The sequence below is a fragment of the Sminthopsis crassicaudata genome, chromosome 2 (genome assembly GCF_048593235.1).
Source record: "Sminthopsis crassicaudata isolate SCR6 chromosome 2, ASM4859323v1, whole genome shotgun sequence".
Taxonomy (NCBI): Eukaryota; Metazoa; Chordata; class Mammalia; order Dasyuromorphia; family Dasyuridae; genus Sminthopsis; species Sminthopsis crassicaudata.
In genome coordinates, this window is record NC_133618.1 from 250,710,262 (window position 1) to 250,724,743 (window position 14,482).

General features: G+C 36.2%; 1 protein-coding gene across 7 annotated transcripts in view; it reads left to right on the forward strand.

The window, feature by feature from the left end:
• Positions 1-400: 400 nt before the first annotated feature.
• OSBPL2 (oxysterol binding protein like 2) overlaps positions 401-14,482 on the forward strand; it is a 96,750-nt gene continuing 82,668 nt past the window's right edge. For 2 of the 7 annotated variants that reach the window (XM_074288768.1, XM_074288773.1), the window contains exon 1: positions 401-472. The gene's annotated coding sequence lies outside the window, so the exon portion shown is untranslated. Of the gene's footprint in view, positions 473-564; positions 1,358-11,555; positions 11,702-14,482 lie in introns of those variants that run through there. The other 5 variants (XM_074288770.1, XM_074288769.1, XM_074288774.1 and 2 more) reach the window with 5 other exon arrangements.

Genomic DNA, 14,482 nt, shown 5'->3' on the forward strand with positions numbered 1-14,482 from the left:
GCCCAAACCTCGCGGGGCATAAAAGCTCGGTGTGGGTAAATTCAGAGATTGCATAAGCCTTAAATCACAGGCCGGTTGTTCCCGTCTCGAAACACCGCCCTTCCCTTTCCCCTTAAATCTCATCTGCATGACCCGCCTCTCCTCAACAGTAATTGGGCACTTGTTTCATCTCTTCCCCCAGAGGGGGCGGGGCTCCAAAGTCTGAGCGGGGGGAGGAATGGGCCGGGGAGGTGTGGGAAGGTGAACCGATTAACATAGTTCAGCCTTCCTATCCTCCTCTGCGAAGCATCGATTGGCTGAGATGCGGCTGACGCTTCGAAGTCGGAACAGTCTACTGGCTGAGTGAAGCTGTCATTCAGTGTGGCGGCCGGCCGCACTTCCGCCTCTGTGTCAGTGGGTCCCAGGACTGAGGGGCGGGGGCTGGGGGGGTGGGGAAAGAGTCACCGCCGGCTTCGGGAGATACCGGGTACAGGTGAGTGCTTCCCTCCCTCTTTCCTTTCCGACCGGAAGAAGACCCTCCCTCGCTCTTTGGTCTCCAAGGAAAGGCCCCCTTAGCAACGGACCTCAGCCAGGCCTGCGGGTGGGGTGGGGAGTGGGAGATGGGCTCCGGGGCTCAGGAGAGCTCCTCCGCCCCCGTTAGGCCTCCATCCTGACGGAAGGGGAGGAAGCTCCCTGCAGCTCAGAGGCGAGGATGGTCTAGTCTGGGCCCACAGGGCTGGGGGGCGCCTGAAGCGGCGCCGCGGGAGCCGCCCCCGGCCCTGGCTCCCCGGGAAGATGGTCCATCACTCCCCTCTCCTCCTGGCTCTAAACATTGGAGAACTCCCTCCCCGCCCTCCGGGCCGCCCCACGGTCGGCAGCTCCCGCCCCCAGGGGTGGGGCCTGCGCACTGTCACGGGCCCCGCTGCGGGGCTCCAGGCCTCTTCATCCCCGGGTGTCTGCAGAAGCTGCTCACCCAGCGGAGGGCCGGCCCGGAGAGCGGCTGGAGTCTGCGTTGTGTCCTCCCTTTCCCGGGACACTCAGGTTCTGAGCCCTGAGCAAACTTCACACAGGAAGGGAGAAGTTATCTGCACTCTCTTGGTGGCCTCTGCCTCTCCCCCCATCTCCCCGTATCTCCTACTCCTACTGGTTATTCCTGGTTTTTGTTATGCTGCCGCTCACGCCGGAAAGCAGTGGAAGTTTTCTCCTTTGTTGATTGAGCATGCGTGAAAATCCGAGAAGGTAGAGGCGGGGCTTTTAAATTGGGCTGTTCAACCTGGAGGTGGGGGGGCTAAGCTTTGCGAACCGTACGTGTGTGCTGCTAACTTCCCGGGGCCAACCTACTACCTGCTTCTGGGTCTTTTGTTATTCTTCCGTTGAAGTAAGTAGCTGCTTATTTCCATTGGGAAAATAATATTCCCTATTGTCAGTGGCATTTTATATTTTCAAGTCAGAAACTGGTTATTGGGTTTTTTACTTCGTACCCAATGAATAGTAGTTGATGTTATACAAGTACTTTGAAGGTCACGGATGAGAAAAGCAATGTATTTCCACGTGTATGTTTATATCTCGTCTTAATTTCTTTTGGATAATAGTTATCATACATCAAATTTGTCTCTGAAATACCTCGCTAGCAAATACATTCCAGTGACTAATTAAAAATGTTTTTCTTTCAATACAATATTTATTTTTTGCTCCTGGATAAGATACGGGCCATTTTACATTTACATTTCTCCTTGAAAGGCTGACCTCTTGCTCCTCACAAATACAAACCAATTGAGAAAAGAACTTTTTTCCATTTTGAAAGTGGGAAATTGTGCCATTTATAATTTGTTGATTGAACTCAACCACGAAATCGCTTTTCCTATTTTTCTTAAAGAGAGGAAAAACATGCGATTCTAATCATTCATATTCATCATTCAGAAAAGAGCTGATCTTTAAAGGAAACTAAAGATTTTACGAGGATGAAGTAAGGAAGGCGTACGTTCCGCCTTTGAGGTTAAGGCTTGGAGATGGAAGTGGAATGTTGTATATGAGGAATAGTAATTAAGCCAGTTTTTCTGGAATGTAGAGTATGTGTAAGGGAAATAATGTGTGTGTCTAGAAAGGTATGTGGAGCCAGAATTTTCTATGACAAGTAGAGGAATTTGCATTTTATTTTAGTGTCAATGAGGAACTTTTTTTTTTTTTTTAAGGGTCTTTTGAATAGGGGAGGGACACAGTCAGACTTAAGCTTTATTAACCACTTTGGCAACTGTGTGGAGGCTGGATGGGAGACGAGGCTCTGGAAGTTCAATCTGAAGTGAGGGTGGTGGTTTTGTGAAGAGAGATGTGAAAGAAATGACAATATTTGGCAACTGGTTGGACATAATGAGTAAAGGAGAGTGAAAATAATAATAGCTAACATTTATATAGAATTTCAAGGTTTGCAAAGTGCTAAACATTTCTTACCTCATTTGATCAGGTTAGGAACCTGAAATGACTGGAGGGATAGTGGTGCCCTTGGCAGAATTAAAGAAGTTAAAAATTGATGCTAATTTCATAGGAAGCCAAGATTATATTTTCTGATTAACATTTGGGGAGATGTTGGAAAATCATTTTATTTTTGAATTTATTACACATCTGTAAAGTTACTTTAATGATGTAAAGAAGGCAAATTTAGAACAACAAATGAAAACTTTGTTACTTTCCTTGAATTTCCTTATTTATAATGCATACTTCCTTTATTGGAGGGATACTGGGATGTGGTAAGAAAAGTTTAGAACTTGGAGACCTAGTTTTGGAGACCTGCCTTTGATACTTATCAGATGTGTGCATATGAGTCTCTTAACTTTCTGAGTCTTAGTTTTCATATCTGTGAAACTGGGATAAAACCTGTAGTATACCTAACTTGAATGAATTGTTGTGAAGCTCAATAAAGTCATATGTTTAAGGAATTTTCAAGCTATGTAAATGCCATCTGCCATAAACTGAAACTTCCTTTTATATCTTGTCATTAAGTTCATAATAGTTACAACACAAGATTATAAAGTTTTTCTTTCAAAATTTTTTATTCTTTAGAAATTGAGATCTTATTGAAACTTAGAACTAAGTGCTGTTTCATTGTGTACAAAATATTTTCTTTCCAAAATAAGTAACTAATTATTTTTGTTTGTTTTATTTTTTACTTCAGTCTCTGTGTTTTTATAGGAGAGTTTTGTTTCTTCCAAAACATGGTAAATATATGTATCCTTCTGGATATCTAGGATGTTTGCCTCTCTTGAATAATTTGTCAGTAGTAGATTTTAATTTGTAACTCATGGTACAGAATTAAAGGTTTGTAACCAGTCATCTAGAACTGAGGTTTTCAGTTTATGTAGTGTGGGTTCACTAATGGAGGCTTGTCTGTAATAAACTGCATTCAGGGTTTCTTTCCCCTATGAACATTATAGTTTGGCTGGTGTCTAGGCCTCTACAGAAAATGTTATGGACTTGTACATAGCTTGTACAAGAACTGAAATTAAGAAATTAAAAAAAAATACTTTATTTTGTGGAATGACCCTGTTTGTTCTTCCATTAAAAACTGAAGGACTTGAGCCTGAGTCCATGCACAGTTTAAGGAGCCTTTTTGTTTTCCAGTAAGTCTCCATCTCCTTTCCCTCTACTATCCCCTCCTTCTATTATTAGTATACAGCCATTCAGATTTACAGTACTGTTCTGAGGGTCCCCATCTACCCTAAAAGCACTTACTATCACTTTCCTCAGAGCTGCCAACTTCATATTACACAGTGCTACTGAAGGATAAGGTCCTGGATTGCTTCTTCACATTATGGTTCTTTCTATAGCTTCTACTTGATCTAAGAACTCTGCTTTGTCTAGGGTCTTCATTTCTCCTTTCTCCTAATCCAGTAGTTTCTTCCTATTTTTCTGAAAATACTTGTATAATCAAGTTACTTCTTTGCTCAATTTCAATGGCTTTCTGTTGCTTTTAGAATAAAACAAAAACTTTTGAGCTTGCTTTCCAGAGTTATTTTCACATTCTTTTTTCTCTGAGGCTTTATGGTATCCTTGAAGAGGCATCAAAAATACTTAGATAACCTGTGTATAATCATTTCCTAATTCTTTTTCAGCTCCTCTTTAGCTTTCTAGTTTTTCTTATAAGGCCATGTAAAAGTATTAGCAGTAGCAATGAAATGTTAGTTGAAATGACTTGTGAACTTTAGAGATGTGGGGTTAGCTTAATAGTTTCCAGGATGAGGAAAATTCACATCTTGTTAAAGACATAGTTTTGGCTGATAAGGTTAGAATAATAGATTTCATTTATGTTAAGGAGAAATATTGATCACTCAGATTCCAATTTCAGTCGTAGTTATTAGAAATATAAAGATAAAACAAAATAAATGATAGTCTGTTTTAATGAAATTAATGAAATTTGTTAAAAAGTGAAGTGAGAAGAACCAGAACATTGTACACAGTAACAGCAATATTATACAATGAAGAATGAATAATTTAGCTGTTCTCAGCAATACAATGATCTAAGACAGTTACAAAGGATTCATGATGAAAAATGCCATCTTCCCTTCAGAGAAAAGAACTGGTATTGCCTATATTCAGCTTGAAAGATCTTTCTTTCTCTTTTCCCTTTTTCCCTTCTTTTCTTCCTTCTTCTTACACAAAAGACTAATGTAGAAATGTTTTTATGTAATTGCACATGTATAACCTGTATCAAATTATCTATAGTCTCAAGGTTAGAGGAGGACAGAATTTGGAATTCAAAACTTAAAAAATAAAGAAAAGGCTATTAAAATTGTTTTTACATGTAACTGGAAAAGATAAAATAATATTTAAAACTTTAAAAAAAGTATCAATATTTATGTTGCTTACAGAACTAATAAAGAAGGAAATTTCTCTTCTTTAAGGATATGCCAAGAAGATTATGAGTACTTTGCCAATCCCCTCCTAATCATAGTCTCCTTATAGTTATGGTTCAACATTTAGTAAGGGCTTACTCTGTATAAAGTGATTTTCCTAAAAGTGCATCTATGATATCCCTTCTCCCCACCCCTTTCCCCATGCAATAAACTCCAGTGTCTTCCTCTTATCTCCAAGACTAAATATAAAGTTCTCTGTTTGACCCTTTACTCCCTTGTTCCTTTTAACTTTTCCATCTTGACGGCAATTTACTACCTTTAAAGATTCTAAGTTTCAGTTACACTGGTTATTGGCACTGTCTCCCGATTCATGCTTGCCTTTGCTTATTTGTTTCTCATATCTAGAATTTGCCCCCTCCTTCTACCTCTTACCTTCCCTTGTGTTTTTTCAAGATTTAGCTCAAATCTCATCTTCTATAGCAAGGTTTTCCTGATCCCCACTGTTGCTTTCTCTTTTTTTTTTTCTCTTTTTTTTCTCTTTTTTTTTTCCCTTTTTTTTTTTTTCCCCCCTGAGGCTGGGGTTAAGTGACTTGCCTAGGTCACACAGCAATGAAGCATTAAGTATCTGAGACCAGATTTGAACTGGGGTCCTCCTGAATTCAAGGCTGGTGCTCTATCCACTGCCCCACCTAGCTGCTCCTGCTAATGCCTTTTTTTAAAAAAATTACTTTCCATATCTTATGTGTACAAAATTATTTATATGTGATTTTCTCCTCCCCTAATTAAAATTTGAGCTTTTTGAAGGCAGGGACAATATTTTCTTTCTTTGTATTCTGTCCATTAGCACATTGCTTGTAACATAGCCAAGTGCTTAATGAATGCTTATGATAATCCATATTACATAGTAGTGGAGTACCACAGTGCTATACCTATGCTTTGCACTATTTATGCCTATAAGATGAAAAGGAGAGGTAAGGTTCAAAGAGCAATGGAAATGAAATATATATGTTTTGATCAGTAATGTTATGTATTCAATTTTGAAAGAATTTAATAGAGTTAAATATTAGTTTGTTTCTTGTTCTCCTTTGAAAAAAGGAAAGAAGTGTGAAATTAAATCATTTATTGATTTTAGCTAATGTTATTCAAATAATGACATTCTCTTTGCAAACATTCAAGTGTTATATAAAAGTGTTCTCCACAATAAAGCCATTTTCCAGTACAAATTGACAAAGGATGTGAACAGGAAGTTTTTAAAGAAAGAAATCCAAGCTATCAGCAACTATATGAAAATATACAAAAAACTCTAATGAGGGAAATGTAAATTTCTTTCTTTTATAATTCCAAATACATGCAAAGATAGTTTTCAACATTCCCCTTTGCAAAACTTTGTGTTCCAAATTTTTCTTCCTCCCTCCTTTCCTAGACAGTAAGCAATCCAATATAGATTAAATATATGCAGTTCTTCCAAATATATTTCCATATAAGTCATGCTGTGCAAGAAAAATCAGATCACAAAGGGAGAAAAATGAGAAAGCAAACAAACAACTATGACCCTCTCCTCTCCCCCTCTAAATACTGTGCTTGATCCACTTTCAGTCTCCGAAGTTCCTTCTCTCACTCTTCATCACAAGTCTGTCTTTTGGAATTGCCTTGAATCACTTTATTGAAAAGAACCAAGTCCATCACAATTGATCATCACATAATCTTGTTACCATTGTATACAATGTTCTCTTGGTTCTACTCACTTCATTTAGCATCAGTTCATGTAAGTTCTTCCAGGTTTTTCTGAAATCAGCCTGCTTATCTTTCTTATAGAACAGTAACACTCCTTTACAAGAAATGTAAATTTCTAATAATAAGAATGAAAATTTAAAAAAACTCTTTTGACACTCTGCCTTCTGTCAGCTTAACATATTGACCTACCATTGGTCGAACTGTCAGTAAGCTGCATAGCCTTTTTCTGCATTTAGTTAAAAGGTTTTTATGCCCTGATACAAGATCAATTTTTATGTAAGTGCCACATACTATGAAGAAAAAGATATGTTCCTTGCTATTCCCATTTTTCTCCATAGGTTTATCATACCCAACTTTTCTAAAATTGTGTTTTATCTTAACTTCTTTCTTGTTTATTTTTTGCACCAAATGTTATTTAGGCACCAGATGATATACTTTAGGAGAAATACCAAAAGTTGGGGTTTGATCATGTGAAGAAGTCACAGTGGCCATTCTCCTTGGCAGAAAGGTTACAGACAAAATAGGGTACAATAGATACCAATAATGTTAAATATGAAATAGGAGAGCATATGAAAGGCAAGTTTCTTAGTAGAATTCACAATTACCCAATAGAAAGGGAGCATCCCATGAGGTTGGGGCAGGTCCTTAGCTGGTAGACTAAGTTCTGAAAGGGATTTAGCACCCTAAAAGAGTTAGTTAGCTATAAGGAGGAGAAGTAGGATTGAGAAGCATAGTAAGTGTAGGAGAGATACCATGTGGCATGAGGGAAGAGTATCACAAAGCAGAGGGTTAGTGGCAGGCTTACTCAAAGGAGGGCAGTCAAGGCAAAAATTGAGATCACTCACTGGTATAATATTACTATCTGTTTCTTCCTGTAACTCATTTAATGCTTCCTTTTAAGAATTTGGATGCTGTGCCTTTTGGGGCATATATGTTTAGTGCTTCTATTATTCCATTGTATATGGTACCTTTTAGCAAGATAGTTTCCTATGTGTATTTTTTAAAATAGTACTTTAGTTCTTGTTTCCTTCCTTCCTTCCCTTCCTTCTTCATTTCTTCTTCTCTCCCTCCTATTCTACCTCTAAATTGTAGGGGGCAATGGGAAATCTATGTAATAAGTATATAGTCAAAACAAATTTTTTCATTACTGTGTCTGAAAAACGTTTCTTAGTCTGTCTCATGAGTCCATCACCTTTGTTGGCAGGTAGATAGCATATTTTATTCTCTCTCAGTCTTTAGGAATCAAGGTTGGTCATTGCATTGGTCATAGATTTTTCTTTACAGTGTTGATATTATTGTAGAAATTTTTTTTTTCTTTTTGTAATTTTTTCAGGGCATTAATATTTTATCATATCTATATATCATTTGTTTAGCTATTTCCCAATTGATGAACACCTTTTCAGTTCTTTACTTCTATATAAAATGCTGAGGTAGCTAGATGGCTTTGTGGAGAGAGTGCTGATCTAGAATCAGGAAGAATCAAGTCTAGATCTGGCTTCATATGTTTACCAGCTGGGTGTCCCTGGGCAAGTCGCTTAATCTGTTTCCTTGGAGGTAACTGGGTGGTTCAGTGGATAGAGGACTGAGCCTGGAGTCAGGAAAACCTAAATTTTCAGCCTCAGATACTCACTAGCTATGTGTTCATTTAACTTGTGTTTACCTTAATCCATTGGAGAAGGAAATGGCAAGTATCTTTGCCAAGAAAATCCTATGCAGAGTCACAAAGAATCAGATACAATTGAATGACTAAACAACAACATGAATTAATGAAGAGTTGAATGAGCAAAATCAAGAGAATTATTTTATACAATGACTTTAGTAATATTGTAAGGAAAAACAACTTAATTGACTTAAGAATTCTGATCAGTGCAATAACTAAAAATAATTCCTAGGTCTGAGGAAGAAGTATATTCCCCATTACCATTATGGTAATGAAATTGAGATGTAGAATGAGGCATTTTCAGAGATAAGCAATGTAAAAAATTTGTTTTGCATGACCACTCTTGTTACATAGGATAGTTTGCTTGTTTTTAATTAGGAGTTTTGGCATAGTGATGTCAAAATAAGAAGAAATGAAAGAAAAGAGGATTATTGAAGTGTTTTTTAAAAATATATAAAAGTAAACAGGAAGTTCAGAAGAGGACAGACAAGCAAGACAGCTTTGAAAGTAATGTTTTGAATTTATTTCATTCTTTTAAAAAAGAAAGCCATACGAGACATGTTATTTGTGTTTCTTGTATATGGAAATATTCATGATTTTTGATGCCTGTGAAATTCAGTGTAGCACACCATCTGGAGCTGCTCACTTAACCTCCACTTTCATTGAAAAATTGTGTCCCCAGAAGATAACTGCTCTTTCTCCCCTAGAGTTGGAGTTTTGGGAGGAATAGATGGGTATCTTTTTAATGTTATGTAGCTCATAAGCTATCACTGGATTGCTTAATTATCAATTGGTAACAATTAGCTAACCAGATTAAATTAGCTTTTAGAAATAAGTATTTACTAAAAATGGAATAATAAGAATTAATACAAAGCATTCCCCCAAACTGTCCCATTGGACATTACCCCACAAATGTATAGAGTCCAAGGGAATGTGGGCTTAAACACATGTGGTAAAGACATAGTCATTGGAATTCTTTTTGTTTAAAGTGTGTTAATCCTCTGTGTGAGACATCCATGAAGTCCTCCTAAAGGTTTAGTTTTCTTCTGGACTAAGAAGCTCCTTTATTCCACTGTGCCTATCTTGAAGACACTAATATCATCTAGTCTAGGGATGCTGCTAGGACAAAAGTAGTCTAAAATCCAGGCCTTTCTGCTCTATTCAAGGAATAAGGAATAAGGGAGAAGAGACAGAGGCTCTTGTCATTCTAGTGAGTCTCTCTTCCTTTCAGGGGCTGCATTAGAACTGTTCTCTCTTCTATCTAACCAACCAATTGAATGCGGCTGTCCAAACTGAATTACTATGTTATAGTAGACCCACAGGCATAACAGAATATACATTAGTTTAACAACACAGATTCAATAGAAATGTTCTTACCTACTAAAGATATCTGAGATGGAGTATTTTACAACTTGAAGTGGAATTTAGTGATAAACTCAATTGATTCTTGCATAGCAATAAGAAACATTAAAAAAAATTTAACTTGTGAAGTGAATATCACAATTATTGTTTTCCCCATATTTCAGAAAATGAATGACTCTTAGATGTGGTGGTTTGACTATGGTAAAATAGTAAACTTCTGATATGGAACTTTTGGATTCCAGATCTATTATTCTTTACTCCATGCCAGTTAGGTAGAATAGTGTGGTGAGTGGAAAGAATGCTGGATTTGGAATGAGAGAACTGGGATTCTCATCAGTGTCTTCTATTTGTCATGAAACCTTGGGGAAAGCACTGTTTTTTTCTTTTGAAAATGGAGCAATTTTAACCTGCTGACTATGAATTTGTTTTTAAAAAATTCAATACTTGTATTTCAGTATAATTGGTTTTCTTTGTAATCTTATGTATTTTACTTTATGCATTTAGAAACATTAATACTGAGAAAGGGTCAGTAGGCTTTTCCAGACTGTTAAAGGGGTTCATGACACAAAAAAAGTTGTTTCCATGGACCACATGATCTCTGAAGTTACTTCCAGATCTAAAATGTTATGATTCTTTAAAGATAATATTTAAAGACTGATTTTATTTCATAATTTAGTTTAAAAATTTTCCTCAAGCAGGCATATACTGCCCAGCCAGAAAACTTCAGCAACTATTTATTGAATAAATACTATGTGCAAGGCATCAAGTTTCAGATACTTGTTAAGAGATGATTACCAAACTTTGTATTGTATTCCATTGATTTTTAAAAAAATTATATGTGGAAAAAATCATTTAGAATTGACTCAATACAGACATCAGATGCAGAGCTAGAAAGGACCTCAGTGGTATGATCCAAGTTGAGGAACCAAAATTAGAGAGATAAGTAACTTGAACAGATAGTTAATAGAAGAGAGAAAATCCTAGACTCCATATCCTGTAATGATAATGAATGATGATGTAAAATTTAAAACATTCTTTGAGAATTACTCCTTAAATTGTGGTAAGAAAAATGTTAGTTTTCCTTTCCTAATTATTCATATTTTCTTTCTTTTGTTACCCTGTAACTGAATCTTATTATGTTCCTAACTAAACTGAAAGATTTCAGTCTTAAATTTCTAAAATACCTATATATTAAATATATAAGTATTCAGAAATGCATGTAGTAATTCACTGAGGAATGAAAAATATGAGCATTTGAGTATGAAAGTTATCTTTATTTTCTTAGAAGATAATGTTTTGAAATTTTCATTATATTGAGACTGATAAAGAATTAAATTGGTTATTTAATAAGTAAATACATTCTTTTGGGGATGTCAGAGAAATGTGAGCTTCTTTCACTGGGAAAGTTTGGATAAAGGGAGGGTGGAGCACTTATACTGGAGAATTTCTTAGGAATTATTGGAAGAACTAAAAGAAAACTTGAAGATCAAGAAGTCCAAGGATGGTGGTTTATAAATATTAAACATAATTTAATTTGAACTTCAAAGTATTTGATTCTCTATTTTTCCTCTTGTAACTTGTAAAATTGTCTGGGCAAACAATATACTTACCATTAGGTAAGTAGAATATTATCTATTTTTTTATGGTAAAAATTTTAAGTACAGTTTAGTGGAATTAGATAAGAAGTGTTTTTTTACATCTTAGTCATTGACTTTTCATTCCCTGAAATCCCTTTGCAAAATGCTATATTTCTGATATGATAATGAATTTCTCTTGTCATTTTCTCCAGTGGAAAGTCATCTATCATAAAATCATAGTTCATATATAATGGTCTCCTGTTTTTACTTAAGCTCATGTATTTTCAACTTTGCATTTAAAGCTTTGGGTACAGGAAACTTACTATTATCTACAATTTAGACCTGATGTTTGTACTTTCAAAGCTGTAATTTGGAGCATTTCTTTTTATTTTGAAGGTAATATCTTTAGGACTGAAGTCTGAAATGAAAAGTGAAGGAATTCATCTTAAGACAGGAGATTTTGAAGTTGAGATTGAGAACTATCTTTCCTACAGTATTGAATTTGACTCCTAATATATTATTGTGTAAGGCATAGTACTGAGGTCAGTATAGAAACTTTTTTTTAATAGCTTTTTATTTACAAGATATATGCATGAGTAATTTTTCAGCATTAACAATTTCAAAATCATTTGTTCCAATTTTTCCCCTCCTTCCCTCTACCTCCTCCCCCAGATGGCAGGTAGACCAATACATGTTAAATATGTTAAAGTATATGTTAAATACAATATATGAATATATATATATATATATCCATGTAGTTATTTTGCTGCACAAAAGGAATCAGACTTTGAAATAATGTACAATTAATCTGTGAAGGAAATCAGAAATGTAGGTGGACAAAAATAGAGGAATTGGAAATGCTATGTAGTGGTTCACACTCATTTCCCAGAGTTCCCAGAGTTTCACTGGGTGTAGCTGATTCTATTCATTATTGAACAAATGGAACTGATTTGGTTCATCTCATTGTTGAAGAGAGCCATGTCTTCTATCAGAATTGATCATCATATAGTATTGTTGTAGAAGTATATAATCTCCTGGTCCTGCTCATTTCACTCAGCATCAGTTCATCATCTCTCCAGGCCTTTCTGAAATCATCCTGCTAGTCATTTCTTTTTAAAAATTAATTTTATAATTATAACATTTTTTTGACAGTACATATGCTTGGGTAATTTTTTACAACATCCCTTGCACTCACTTCTGTTCCGAATTTTCCCCTCCTGTCCACCTCTCCCCTAGATGGCAGACAGTCCCATACATGTTATAGTATATCCTAGATAAAATATATGTGTGCAGAACCAAATTTCTTGTTGCACAGGAAGAATTGAATTCAGAAGGTAAAAATAACCTGGGAAGAAAAACAAAAATGCAAACAGTTTACAATCATTTCCCAGTGTTCCTTCTCTGGATGTAGCTGATTCTGTCCATCATTGATCAATTGGAAATGAATTAGATTTTCTCTTTGTTGAAGATAACTACTTCCATCAAAATACATCCTCATACAGTATTGTTTATTGTTGAAGTATATAATAATCTCCTGGTTCTGCTCATTTCACTCAGCATCAGTTCATGTAAGTCTCTCCAAGCCTCTCTGGTCATCCTGCTGGTCATTTCTTACAGAACAATAATATTCCATAACATTCATATACCAAAGTTTACCCAACCATTCTCCAATTGATGGGCATCCATTCATTTTGCAGTTTCTAGCTACTACAAAAAGAGCTGCCACAAACATTTTGGCACATACAGGTCCTTTTCCCTTCTTTAGTATTTCTTTGGGATTATAAGCCCAGTAGTAGCATTGCTGGATCAAAGGGTATGCACAGTTTGATAACTTTTGGGGCACAATTCCAGATTGCGCTCCAGAATGGTTGGATTTGTTCACAACTCCACCAACAATTCATCAGTGTCCCAGTTTTCCCACATCCTCTCCAACATTCATCATTATTTTTTCCTATCATCTTAGCCAATCTGAGAGATGTGTAGTAGTATCTCAGAGTTGTCTTAATTTGCATTTCCCTGATCAGTGGTGATTTGGAACACTCTTTCATGTGAGTGGAATATAGTTTCAATTTATCATCTGAAAATTGTCTGTTCATATCCTTTGACCATTTATTAATTAGAGAATGGCTTGATTTCTTATAAATTAGAGTCAGTTCTCTATATATTTTGGAAATGAGGCCTTTATCAGAACCTTTAACTGTAAAAATGTTTTCCCAGTTTGTTACTTTCCTTCTAATCTTGTTTGCATTAGTTTTGCTTGTATAAAAACTTTTTAGTTTGATGTAATCAAAAATTTCTATTTTGTGATCAATAATGATCTCTAGTTCTTTGGTCACAAATTCCTTCCTCCTTCACAAGTCTGAGAGGTAAACTGTCCTATGTTCCTCTAATTTATTTATGATCTCGATGTCTAAATTATGGACCCATTTTGATCTTATCTTGGTATGTGGTGTTAGTGTGGGTCCATGCCTAATTTCTGCCATACTAATTTCCAGTTTTCCCCTGCTGGTCATTTCTTACAGAACAATAATATTCCATAACATTTATATACCATAATTTATTCAGCCATTCTCCAGTTGATGGGCATCTATTCAGTTTCCAGTTTCTAGCCACTACAAAGAGGTCTGCCAGAAACATTTATCTGGTGCTAAGGGGTGTGTGTGTGTGTGTGTGTGTGTGTGTGTGTGTGTGTGTGTGTGTGTTATCCTATGCATGTAACTGAGGATTTTACAAAGGGAATATTTACTTAAAAAATTATATAATCAAATTCCCCTTCAATCCATGTGATGGGAGCCATAATTCTTTTCCTTCTCCTGCACCAGTTGAGGATTAGATTTATAGCTTCCCTAGGTTTCCATAGAGCACAGTCAGTCCCAAGTCCAAAACTCCCTTGGGAAATGAGTCTCAGGCATCTTGGCTCTTAGGAGGACTTCATGGGCCTGGTTTGTTGCACCATTCCTGACTACAGTTCTGGCTTCAAGGTCACCATGACTCAGATTCTCAGTCTGTAGTTCACCTTCAGCATCTGAAACAGAGGAGGACATATAACATCTCACAAGCCTATTTCTTGGAGCCAGAGTAAAAAAAGAGCAGGGGTTTACTTTACTTTTGGAAGGTCTTTAGTAATCAAAGAGAGTAATTTCAATAGGTTGTTTGGATAAAAGCCTGATTTCTAGGGTTTGAAGAATTAGCAATGGAAGCAGGAAATGTGTAATGATTTTTCTTGAATTAATTCACAAGCATGCATTCCTTTTCCATACATCTTTTATATACTAGGGACTATGCTAGGTTCTGGGAATACAAAGAGGATAAAATGAACAATT